The sequence below is a fragment of the Musca autumnalis genome, unplaced genomic scaffold (genome assembly GCF_047663935.1).
Source record: "Musca autumnalis isolate F117 unplaced genomic scaffold, ASM4766393v1 scaffold_5, whole genome shotgun sequence".
NCBI classification, from domain to species: Eukaryota; Metazoa; Arthropoda; class Insecta; order Diptera; family Muscidae; genus Musca; species Musca autumnalis.
The window spans coordinates 145,245,995-145,259,253 of NW_027412088.1; the positions used below are offsets into that span (position 1 = coordinate 145,245,995).

At 37.7% G+C, this 13,259-nt stretch overlaps 1 protein-coding gene across 1 annotated transcript in view; it reads left to right on the forward strand.

The window, feature by feature from the left end:
- The first annotated feature begins 5,677 nt into the window (after nt 1–5,677).
- LOC141404744 (uncharacterized) overlaps nt 5,678–13,259 on the forward strand; it is a 445,852-nt gene continuing 438,270 nt past the window's right edge. The window contains exon 1 of the mRNA XM_073988448.1: nt 5,678–6,447. The gene's annotated coding sequence lies outside the window, so the exon portion shown is untranslated. The remainder of the gene's footprint in view (nt 6,448–13,259) is intronic.

Here is a 13,259-nt window from a genome sequence, read left to right on the forward strand (position 1 = left end):
GTACCTCCCGACTTTCGGTAGTTTGAGGATTTTACCTACAATATTTGACCGATCGACCTGTAATTTAACATTTGAGGTTTCCAGTAGTCACAAAATATCTCCTTCAAAAACTGTAAACATAGGTCTACGTTTTGGAACAGCACCCATAACGGTACCTTCCGATTTTCGGTTTTTTGGATTTTAGCTACAATTTTTCCCAAGTATCTGCAATTCGAAATTTGTGGTTCCTAGTGGTCACAAAACTTCTCTACCATAACATAGGTCCACACTTTGATATAGCCCCATATAATGTTCCCAACCGATTGAATGCTTTTTAGCTTATTTAGGTATCATTGATCACAAAATATCTACGCCTAAAATTGTTAACAGGAAAGAAAATAATTATTTCGTCTTAGTTCAGAATATTTTATGATGGAGGGTATAAAAATTTCGGCCCAGCCGAACTTAATGCTTTTTTTACTTGTTTCTACTTGGAACAATATTAAAGAAGTTATGAGTACTTCTTTGTACCACTTTCAGAGAAGTTTTACGTGGCTGGAATACTCAGGAAATATCGCCTACATTACGCTGAGGGTTATTTTGCAACTGTTGGAAAGTATGATGTTTTTGACTTAACTATGGAGAATAAGATTATAACACAAAGACTACCTGCAGTACACACCTGGAGTTAACAGCACTTTTATGCGCTAGGTGCATGAAGTAATGGTCTACATATTGGGACAGTTCGGTGCTTATATCTCCGGAAGTATCGACTTCCACCAGAAACAAGTAAAAAAGTATCAGCCGGCTTTACCGACAGAGTTATACCCTCAGCCTGTGTGAATTGAAACGTCCATCTATTGAAAATATCGAATCTACGGATTACGGGTTTGGTAGCCCTTTTTGAAATTTGCCGACAAAAAATATATTTGGTTTGAAGCTCAAAAGTGCTGCGAACGATGTACTTTAAGGAATGGACCGACATAGTCCATTTTGGAGGTGGATCTTATTTTGGTATTCATTCCTTTTGAGAGATTTTGTGCCCACCAGTCATTTGAGTTGGTCACCGTATAAGTTAGAAGTTTAGGGCAACGATGTCAGGAAGCATGGGCTTGCCCACGAAAAACATAAACTCGCTTAAACAGGACCACAATGAAAAGCATCAGTATAATTTTTCAAAGCTTTGTCGAACAAATCCCAAACTGCGCTTTGACAAAAATGTTGAACTTTTGTGGGGGGTAACCTAAGGAGAAGACCGATTTATGAAGTAGAACTACATTTGGACAAAATATTCGGAGATCCAAGGTTTGGACGGTTGCTCCGTTCAGCAGAATAGCGCGTATTATTTTAGTGACATTTTTTAACTTTTGGGGGTGGGGGAGGTACCGGAAGGTGCACAACGATAGTGCCAATCTTCAAACTTAAAGTTAGTTTGGACTAAATATTACGAATTGGCTGATCCGTTCGAGAGTTATCGTACGCATAGTGGCATACGGCATATTTTTATAGCTTTCGGGATATTTTCTCAGGACTTGCCCCTAAAAAACTTGCACCGTCGTAATGGGGGCATCGAATACAATTGTAACAACAAACATAGAAGCGATTCGAAAGCAGGCCTTAAACAGAATTTTTCCGACATTTTGTGTGGGAGGTAACTGAAGGTGTTGATCTTTAGTTACCTCCATACTCAAGCCTAATCTATGTCTCGTAGAAATATTACGATGTGCAAAGTACGGACCAAATCCGTTACTGCCTTCAGGAGTTATCGTTTGTACAAATTTTCCGAATATTTTCGAACTTTTGTGGGAGAGGTACCTAAAGGAATGAACCGATATGGCTCACCTTCGAACTTAAACTAAGTTCAGACAAAATATTACGATGGCCAAATTTTAGACCGAATCGGCAGATCAATTCGAGGGTTATCGTGCGCTCCAACCGCTACACATTATGCCATAGGAGATTTTTAGAACTTTCTGGATATTTTCTCAGGAAGTATAGACTTGCCCCATATAAAGCTTGTATCTTTGTATTGGGGTCAGCGAATACAAGTTGCTACAACAAAAATCAAGACGATCCGAGAGCAGGTCTAATCTGAACTTTTCCGAAATTTTGTGTGGTCGGTACCCGAAGGAGTGCACCGATAGAGTCCATATTGGAACCTCATCTATGCCTGGTTCCCTTCAAAGTTATCGTGCTCACAAATTTTCTGAACGTTTTCAAAATTTTGCTGGGGAGGAACCTGAAGGAGTGGACCGATATTACGAAAGCCAAACTTTGGACCAAATCGGCTCATCCGTTCGAGAGTTATCGTGCGCTCCAGCTAGCCAGACAGACGGACGGACATTGCGAAATCGACTCCAAATTTTCTGAAACACATTTCGTACAAACATACTTGGGGTCTAAAACCATTGTTTTGTATGGTACCAGAATATCCAATGCAATCTGGCCTGCGATTTCGCAATGTCAAACTATTCGAACCATATTTAAATCGATAAGTAGGAGATGAAAATTACTGTGGGACTCAGTACTCGTCACTACAGTGTTAGATCTCTTACTTAAAGATGACAGTGGGGTAGATTATATGGAAATGCAGAAGGGATAGCGACATCTACATTGATCCCCTGATGCACATAAGGGGACACCGATTCCTGGGTACATATGATATCGATACACTAACTTTCTTATTAGACATAGATCCCATTACCCTGTTTAAAGTTGACCCACGACTGGATTATATCGTTTCAATCAGGACCACAAAGACTATATTCCTTGATAAACCCCACTCTCCCTAAGGGGTTGTTTACACTATATGTAAATGTCATATGACACGAAATAAAAACATTCCATATCTACACACACAGGCAATGTGGAGACGTAATTTTATTACATTTTTGCTGGTGTGGACGCACAAAGTAAATGGCGTAAGGAAAATCCCCAATATTGCACATATTAGCGGATATAATGATATAATGATGGAAAATTTCATGTCATATGACATTTACATATAGTGTAAACTACCCCTAACTCTTATGACAAGTAAAAAAGTTCAGAGGTATAGCCTCAGCCTGTGTGAATTGAAACACATTTTTCCCCAAAACGTAAGTGGTCTTCAGATTGGGCGTATAAACTTGCCGACAAAGATATGGATTAGGATAAAATCTCAAAGGTTTGCGGGGGAGGTATCTAAAGAAATGGACCGACATAGTCCATTCCTCTGGATAGGACCATTATATCTGGAAATATGGACTTGCCCACGAAAAACATCATATCGCTGTAAACAGGGCAACTAGGAGAACCTTCAGTAAAAATTTCCATAGGATTCTCGTACAGACCCTTAACCGCACTTAAACAAAAATGTTGATAATTTGTGTAGGTGGTACCCTAAGGAATGGACCGATAGGGCCCACTTTTGAATATTGACTAAGTTTGGACCAAATATTTCGAGATCCAAAGTTTGGACCAAATCGGTTGCTCCGTTTATGAGATATTGCGCTTACAATTTTAGCTAATATTTTCGAACTTTTGTGGGGGAGGCACCGGAAAGAGTTGACCTATAAGCACCATCATCGAATTTCATCCAAAGTTTGGATCAAATCGGTTACTCCGTTTATGAGATATTGCGCTTACCATTTTAGCGAATATTTTCGAACTTTTGTGGGGGAGGTACCGGAAATAAGAAATATTACGATATGCAAATTGTGGACCAACGCAGTATTCGGTTCGGGAGTTGTCGTACGCACAAGCCACTACACATGCTGGCCGTGGGGGTTTTTACAGTTTTCGGGTCATTTTCTCAAGAAGTATGGACTTTCCACTGAAAAAACTTGTACCATTGTAATAGGGGCCTTGAGCGCAACCTGTTACAGGAAAAATTAAAACTATTCGAGAGGAGCTCCTAACCTGCACTTTTCCGAAATTTTGTGTGGGAGGTATGCGAAGGAGTTGACATAATAATCCATACTCTAACCAGATCTATGTCTCGTAGAAATATAAAGATGCCGAAAGTATGGACCAAATCGGTTAATGCCTTCGAGAGCTATCGTGAGCACCATTTTAACAAAAAGTTTTGAACTGTTGTAGAGGAGGTACACAAAGGAGTGGACCGATGAGCCCCATCTTAGAACTCGATTTAAATTTGGGCAAAATATTACTATTGTCAAATTTTGGATCGAATCGGTTATCCGTTCGAGAGTTACCGCTCGCTCCATCCACAACACATCGTTCCATAACGGGTTTTTAAAGTGTCTTGTCCATTTTCTCAGGAAGTATGGACTTGCCCCTGAAAAACAAAATTGCACCGTCGTTAAAGGGCAGCAAATACAAGTTGTTACAAAAGGATTCGAGAGGAGGTCTTAAACTGCACTTTTTCCGAAATTTTGTGTGGGAGTTACCCGAAGGAGTGGACCGATATAGTCCATATTCGAACTTGATCTACGTCTCGTAGATTACGAATATTACGATGTCCAAAGCTATGACCAAATTCGGTTACTCCCTTCAAGAGTTAACGTTCTCACAATTTTAGCAAACAATTTTGAACTTTTATGGGGGAGGTGCTTGAATAAGTGGACCGATATGACACATCTTCGAACTTAAACTAATTTTGGATCGGTAGTTTATTGTGGGCACATGGCTATATCGACCCCAAACTGTCTGAAACACATTTCGTCAAAACATACTAGGGGTCTAAAACCATTATTTCGAAGAGGCATATTTTAGCATAAATGCTGAGGGTATAAAAATGGGAAATGCCAGCTATTCCCTAACTACTGTCACCAGCAGCTCAAGGTCATCTGTGACCAAAAAAAAAAACGAACGCTTATTGAGAGCAACTGTGCATAAATTTCCATGCATTATTTACGCTCAGTTGCTCTCAGTAAGCGTCCACTGCCGGTCGCTGGAGCAAATATTTGCCTAATGTGACCTTACCTTTACTCTCCTTCTGTTCCAGTATTAAGCAACGAGGAAATTTCGTCATCTTCAATTCAAGAAGCAATAACCATAAAATCTTTTAATCGTCACCATCTTCAAAATCTCTGCAGAATGAAAACAAGGGACCAAAGTCCTCCGAGTAAAGTGGTTGCGGTTGTTGGTGGCTGCACATCCTTAAACCTAACCCAACTTTTAACAACCGCTGTGTCTTGTCAAAGCTTTGAACTCACGACACTTCGACTTGTGCACTGTGGCTCTCGCGGAATAATAAAACTGCTAAAAAAGGATATATGCCAAATTAGGCGATTTCGCTATCCTGATTTAATTGCCGAAACCAAGACGGAATAAATGACTGAATTAGAAAAACGCCAATTTAGCCACACTTAACTGTACCAAAGAAGTGTTTGTTGTGATGGAGCCCATGCTCCCGCTCAAACCATTTGCTCTCACTCATACAAGCAAGCTGCCGCTAAGCAGTGAGTGGGGAGTTAAAGTGTTGAATTTTAACAGCTGATTTAATGAACTGTTATGGCATTGTTGTTGTGTTGCTGGGTTTTCTGTTACCGGCTGACTGGTTGGCTGGGCTGAATGGATGGATGGATGGTAGATTGTTGGGTGGTATGGATGTTGGTTGTTGTTGTTACTTACGTACATTCGTATTTACGGGTATATGGGTGAGTGTGTGGTGCTGGCTGGCTGCTATGGTGTTTTGTTCTTCGGTGTTTTGTATGCGCGGGTAAACGAATAATAGCGACACTTGCCCGAGCCCAGTATCAAGCTGTCGCGTGATGCGGCAAAACGTGTAAGCGGTTAAACACCAAATCGTTGTTATAGCTTCGTTTTGTAAAAAAAACTTTTGTTTTCTAACTTTTGTTACTACTTTTGTGTTCGCTTTTTGTCTGATTACGTTCTGCAAGACAATCGTTCGGCAAATATCGTAAATTTAGTGTTGACCGTGTATTGTGTCTTCCTTCCGTATTGCTGTCAGTTGGTAATCGTGCGATACGTCTTTTTGCATTGTTTCCGTTCTGTGCGTGCGTGTGTGTTTGGGCGCCGCTCGTTGTTTATTTACGTTTGTTACTGTTTGTTTGTTTTCTTTGGCTTTGCCGGTTGAATGCATTGCATACGGCGTCGGAGCATGCGCAAATTTTTTGTTTGCTTGCCTTTTGAATGCTAGTGAATGACATTGTGAGTGCGTGAACCTGAAGCCTAAAGCTTCTTTGCATAAATTACGAAAAATAAAACAAAAACAAAATAAGCAGAAGAATCACTGGTGCAAGACGCATGCCCAGTTAGCAACCTCATTGTATTAATTTGTCCGGATCTGAAAAACGAGTGCCTTAACTTAACTTTTTTGTTCGTTTCGTCAACAATTGTCGTGTGTTTGGGGTTACAAATCTTAAGAAAAAAGAAAAAAAAACACATAAAGATAAATCACAAAAAGAGCAAAAAATCCTAGATAAAGAAAAACAAACAACCGATGACTTATAACATTGATTTGTTGTGTCACCGACCCCCAACCAACTGATTTCGAGTGATGTGAGTTGAAGTGTTTTTAGTTTTTTTGATTGTTTGTTTTATTGTTGGTTGCTACTTTTGCCTAGGCGGCACAGCCCGCATTGCAACAAGTGTTGCATTGCGTTCGTTCTGTTACTACTGCTGCTGCAGCTGCCGTTTTGCTTGTATGTTACGTTACGTTGCACCTCTGTGTGTTAAGTGTTGCGTGTTTAAATTGTGTGAATTCACTTGAAAATGTTGTGTTTTTTTACTGTTGATGATGTTCCATGAACAACTACAACAACAGCAATAATAATGATAAGGAAGAGAAGAAAAAAAAAATAAAGAAACGTAAACACGTTAATTGGTGATTATCTGTCATAGTGAAGAGCAAAAGAATTGTTTGTTTATAAACGTGCGCTTGCGCATTCAGTGAATGCCTCGCCGCAATGAGTAAACAAAAATAGATGACAAGACAAAGCTCTAGCTAGCGATGAGTGATGGATGAATACGCCAAGGTGTGCAAATCTATTCTCCTTTTCAAAAAAAAAAAAAATTAAGTGTGTAAAATTTAAAGCAACAACAACGGAATGCATTTTAATGAAACATTCGATGGATTTTTGTAAAGGGGTAATTGCGAATTTTGGATACATGAAATTGTAACTCATTAAAATATTTGTTTAGATTTACAACCATTAAAGTAGGGTACATTTTAGTCATTAAAGCTAAGTCGACGTAATTCTGTGGACCACTGTGGTCAGTAGTAGAAATCGGTTCCGAATCCTTTTTTTTATCAAGACCCGACTAGATGAACACGTAATATGTATATGGTGTTTTTGATACCGTAAAGCGGGGTACACACCATCAGTTTTGACTGTCGATTTTTCGGAAATATCGATTGATGTCAAACTGTCCAGCTACCACAAAATATTTTGTAGTTACTTGATGAGTATCAAAAATGAAACGGTCACACTGGCAAGCAACTGATTATGAAAGTCAAAGCTGATGGTGTGTACCCCGCTTAAGGCATATTTTCCAAACTAAAGGAAAACCAACCCTTTGCGTTAATTGGAAAGTATCGACGTATGTTTTTTTAAGTTGTGGTGTTGATTATTGGTAGAGTTGCAATATGAACAACTATTTTATAACTCCTTAAGTTGGGTACACATTGTCAGTTTTGAATGACAGCTTTGTTGTTGCTTGCTAGTGTGGCCGTTCATTTTTTTAATTCATCATGCAACCACAAAATATTTTGTGGTTGCTGGACGGTTGGACAGTTATCGATAATTGCAAAAAATCGTCATTCAAAACTGACAATGTGTACCCAGCTTTAGTTGAATGTTCAAATCAAAATACAGAGAAAATAAATAAAGTTATGTACATATAATGGCATCCATAAAGTTAGCTACGCGCAAATGTGACACATTGAAATATGAATGTTCCCCATTTTTTTACATTTGAAATTTAGTGCAATGCAAAGAAAACTGTGATAAATCCAACAACAGCTATGTAGACATTATTTCCTTTGCTAAAGGTTTTTAAACAAATTTACAGTTGTGGGTGGTGGCTGTAGAAGGTTTTTGACTTTTTTGTTGGGATTAGGCCCTTTAAGTAGTTTGCTTATTTTTTGGTTTTAAAAATGGAATAATCAAATTCATCCTTTTTCTAGTGTTTTATTTAACTTGATTTGGTGTCCGTTTAGTTAAAATCTAGTAACTCATTTTAACACAGTTGCAGTTGAGCAATCGAAACCTAGCACAATTTTCAGATTTGGATGACAATACATGAATATGAAACCATATGAAACCAATATGGGTCCATTTTTTCTTCTTTATTCTTCTTTATTAATTCGAATTGTCTCTAACTTGGCATTTGGAGCTCCCAATTGTACAGAAACTCCCCACCAAAAATTGTGGACATGAGTCAGATTATGGTGTAGCCCCCATAAAACGGTACCATTCGATTTCAGGCAATTTAAAGTGTTTATCTACATTTTCGGACTAAATTGACTGTAATTTGGTTTTGGTCAAAAAATGGTCAGTGGTCAAAAATTTATTTACTGCAAAGTTAAAAAGTAAAAAAGTATCAGTCGGCTTTGCCGACAGAGATATACATACCCTCAGCCTGTGTATATTGAAACAATTTTTTTTTTTAAAATACGTATGTATTTAGGGCGTTTTAAAAATGTTGAGAGTTTGAACAGACAAAAATGTTGATTATGATTAAAGATCAAAAGTTTTGCGGAGGAGATACTAAAAGGAATGGATCGACATTGACCGTTATGGAAGTGGATCTCCAGCCACAACATATGGTGCCATAGGGGGTTTTTACACTCTTCGGGCTGTTTGCTCAAGAAGTATGGACTTGCCCCTAAAAAAACTTTTACCATCGTAAATGAGGCAGCGAATACAAGTGGCTTCAATAAAAAACAAAGTGATTCGATATCAGGTCTTAAAGTAAACTTATCCGAAATTTTGTGTGGGACGTACCGGATGGAGTGGACAAGTATAGTCCATATTTGAACCTGATCTATATCTGGTAGATATATTAGGATGTGTAAAGTATAGATCAATTCGGCCATTCCCTTCAAGAGTTACCGAATGAACAATTTTTCCGAAAAATTTTGAACTTTTGTGGGGGAGGTACCTGAAGGAGTGGACCGAAATGGCTTATCTTCAAACTTAAACTATGTTTGGACAAAATATTACTAAGGCCATATTTTGGACCGAATCGGCAGATCCTTTCGAGAGTTCTCTTGCGCTCCAACCACCTCATACGGTGTCGTAGGGATTTTTGTAACTTTCATGCTATTAGCTCAGGAAGTATGGACTTGCCCCTGATGAAACTTGTACCGTCGTATGGAGGGCAGTGAATACAAGTTGCTAAAACAAAAATCAAAGCGATTCGAGAGATGGCCCTAAACTGAACTTTTCCGAAATTTTGTGTGGGAGGTACACGAAGGAGTGGACCTATTGAGACCATATTAAAACCTCATATTCCTCTGGTAGAAAGTTTACGCTATACAAAGTATGGACCAAATCGGTCACTCCCTTCAACAGTTATCGTGCGCACAAACTTTCCGAACATTTTCGAACTTTTGAGGGGGAGGTACCGGAAGGAGTGGACTGATGTAGCTCACCTTCGAACTTAAACTAAGTTTGGGCAAAATATTACGAAAGCCAAAATTTGAACCGAATCGGTTCATCCGTTCGAGAGTTATCGTGCGCTCCAGCCAGCAGGACAAACAGACAGACAGACGGACGGACATGGCTAGATCGACTCCAAATTTTCTGAAACACATTTCGTCCAAACATACTTGGGGTCTAAAACCATTATTTCGATGAGGCACTAAAGGCTGAGGGTATAAAGGCCTAAAGGCTGAGGGTATAAAAATAAAAAATAATTATGATTGCTAAGTCTGGAGTTTCCCCCATTGGCTTAACTTCATCACTTTCCTCTTTGCAGAGAAAAATGTTTACAAAACGCACTGACAGCTTGCAAAATTTACTGATCGCTACCAATATCATGATTTCATCCCGGCGAAGGGAATTATCAATTGGCTTTTCAGTTTTTGAAATGATGATTTTTTAGTGAAAACCTGAACTCTTTAAGCATCGAGTATTCTCATGTTAATGAGAATGATGCTCACTTTTCGGCTTTCCCAAAAAAACACCGGAACAAAATATTTGCAAGCTGACAGCACGATTCAACTAAGAAATCATCGATTTCTGTTAAGTTGAAATAACATCAACACAGTTACCTGTGAGTATGTCGTTGGAATTTTATTTACAAAATTCCGTTTTGCGCGTGCCAACGACATTCCAATTCCAACGACATACTCACAGGTAACTGTGTTGATGTTATTTCAACTTAACAGAAATCGATGATTTCTTAGTTGAATCGTGCTGTCAGCTTGCAAATATTTTGTTCCGGTGTTTTTTTGGGAAAGCCGAAAAGTGAGCATCATTCTCATTAACATGAGAATACTCGATGCTTAAAGAGTTCAGGTTTTCACTAAAAAATCATCATTTCAAAAACTGAAAAGCCAATTGATAATTCCCTTCGCCGGGATGAAATCATGATATTGGTAGCGATCAGTAAATTTTGCAAGCTGTCAGTGCGTTTTGTAAACATTTTTCTCTGCAAAGAGGAAAGTGATGAAGTTAAGCCAATGGGGGAAACTCCAGACTTAGCAATCATATGATTGAATCTTCAACTAAAACAAAACAAATAAAAAATAATTATAAAATTAAGTTGCGGTGTTTTATTTATAAATGCACTTAAAACTAGAAAATAATAAGATAATTTCATGATGGAATCTCTCAAATAAAACGCTTGCCGTTTAACATTGTCGCAATTTTAATTCAAATGCAGCTTTTTATTTGAGAGATTCCATCATGAACAATTATTTTCTAGTTTTAAATGCATTTATAAATAAAACACTGTAATTTAATTTGTTTAATTATTTTTTTTTTTATTTTTCAAATTAATCAATTAAAATAAAAAGGGGTAATAAAGCATTTTTAAAAGAATCTACTTATGCGAATCAGCAGCATATATAAGCAAACATCACAATATGGAAAGGAAAGTTTGTTCTTCCCAAAAATGCATGTAACACTGCGATATTCGTCCCAGATCACCTTTTAGTACATACATACATTGGTATATATGTATGTACATATCTCGACAAGAGAAAGCGACCGATAAACACGGTGTCATTTTCCGACCAGAATCCAAAATAGATAGTGGTGAAGTGGACTAAAGGTTTGAACCTGGGACCTTTCCTACAAACAGACAATATTGCCGACGTCTTAGCGTTCTAAGCCACTGCAAATCAATCAAAACTTCCGACCTGGAAGGCATTGCAACCCAGCAAAATGTAAAGGAAGGGGTTCCATGCGATGACGTGATTTCATTAGAATTCGTGAAAGATCCAATCTTTTCATCAGCCTTTTAACCCATGCAAAGGAAGTCGTGAAAGATCCAATCTTTTCATCAGCATTTGAACTAATTCCATCGATCCAATAGAGACGAATTTTGTGTTTTATTCCCAGCAAAATTTGAAGAAAGGGGTTCCATGCGATGACGTGATTTCATGTCATCTTTTGCACTGGTTCAAACGAAGTCGTGAAAGATCCGTTCTTTTCATTAGCATTTGAACCAATGCAAAGAAAGTAGTGGAAGATCCGATCTTTTCATCAGCATTTGAACCCATGCACAGGAAGTCGTGAAAGATCCGACCTTTTCATGAGCATTTAAACCCATTCCATCGATCCAATTGAGATGAATTTTGTGTTTTTATTTTTACAAATTTTTCTAAATATACCTATAAGATTAATTATTTACAATAGGCTTGATGTTGTCGGAGACTCGAAATCACAACCAACGTTGTTAAAACTCTCGTCGTAATGATAATGTCATTGCAAAGGGTTGGTGAAAATGATATGCCAGAGTATTGGTGGAAATGACATGCCAAAACATTGGTGAAAATGACATGTCAAAGCACTGGTATGATATATGATATACTTTGGATCCAAAAATGAATAGAAACTTTTGGGGTCCACGCTATCATAAAATTCATCGATGAAGATGCTAAAAAGATGACATGCCAGATCACTTTCACCCATGATTGAATGGCATCTTTGGCATCGAAAATTTTGCTGGGTTTATCTGATTTTTATATATATATAAGATTAATTATTTGCAATAAGCTTGATGTTGTCGGAGATTCGAAATCACAACCAACGTTGTTAAAACTCTCGTCGTAATGATAATGCCATTGCAAAGGGTTAGTGAAAATGACATGCCAAAGCATTGGTGAAAATGACATGTCAAAGCATTGATGTAAATGCCATGCTTTGGATCCAAAAATTAATAGCATCTTTTGGGGTCCACGCTCATATAAAATTCATCGATGAAGATGTTAAAAGATGACATGCAAGATCACTTGCACCCATGATACAATGGCATCTTTGGCATCGAACATTTTGATGGGAGTTCATGAATTAAAAGCACCTTCGATTTGTATATGTGTGTGTATTGAATAAGGATTCTAGGAATACCAGAGACACTACGTTGACTTGATAGTAAAAAGGCTTCAAAAATACTTCACCACTGCAAATTTGCAATAAGTTTAATATATATGTATATACAAGTTTTCAAATTCAGCCTTTGTCTAGCCCCACATCTAAATATGCCTGATGAGCTGAATTAAACCACCAGCAAATCGATCGTAGCTTATTGGTTGAATGTGTGTGGACTTCGCTACATATCACTTTTTCAATACAAACTCTTTAGGTCATGATAGCTCAATTAATTCAATTAAATAAAACTCTCACAAATAAATGACCTTCGTCCTAATAAGACAACAATTAAATAAAAAAATTTTTATCCGATTTTGTAGCTGCTCTGTATTTTGCAATAATAACAAATAAGGTTAAGCTTAGAAGAAGCTTTTATTTCATGATGGTGATCAGATAATATTTAGCAGGTTATATGGGCCAAAACTTTTGTGTGAAAAATTTTAATAGACATCCTCATGTATCTTTTTTCCCGGAAGACATCTTCCTGCCATATAGGTTATATAATTGGAAAAGGAGCTCGGGACTAGTCTATTGATTCCAATTATCAAATAAAAGAGTTACAGTTTTTATTTTTTTATTGTTTCTAGTGTAGCCATAATCTAGCTAAAGGTCTCAGTTACAGTTTAATACTGACAACATGTTGCGTGAGAAAAAAAAAATTAGGTCAGGGATGAGCCAATAAGTCTGTGTGGATGAATAGTATTAGCATGCAAAATTTATTTTTGGTCTATATTTTTATTTCTGGATAACATATTCCAACAAAGTAGCTTA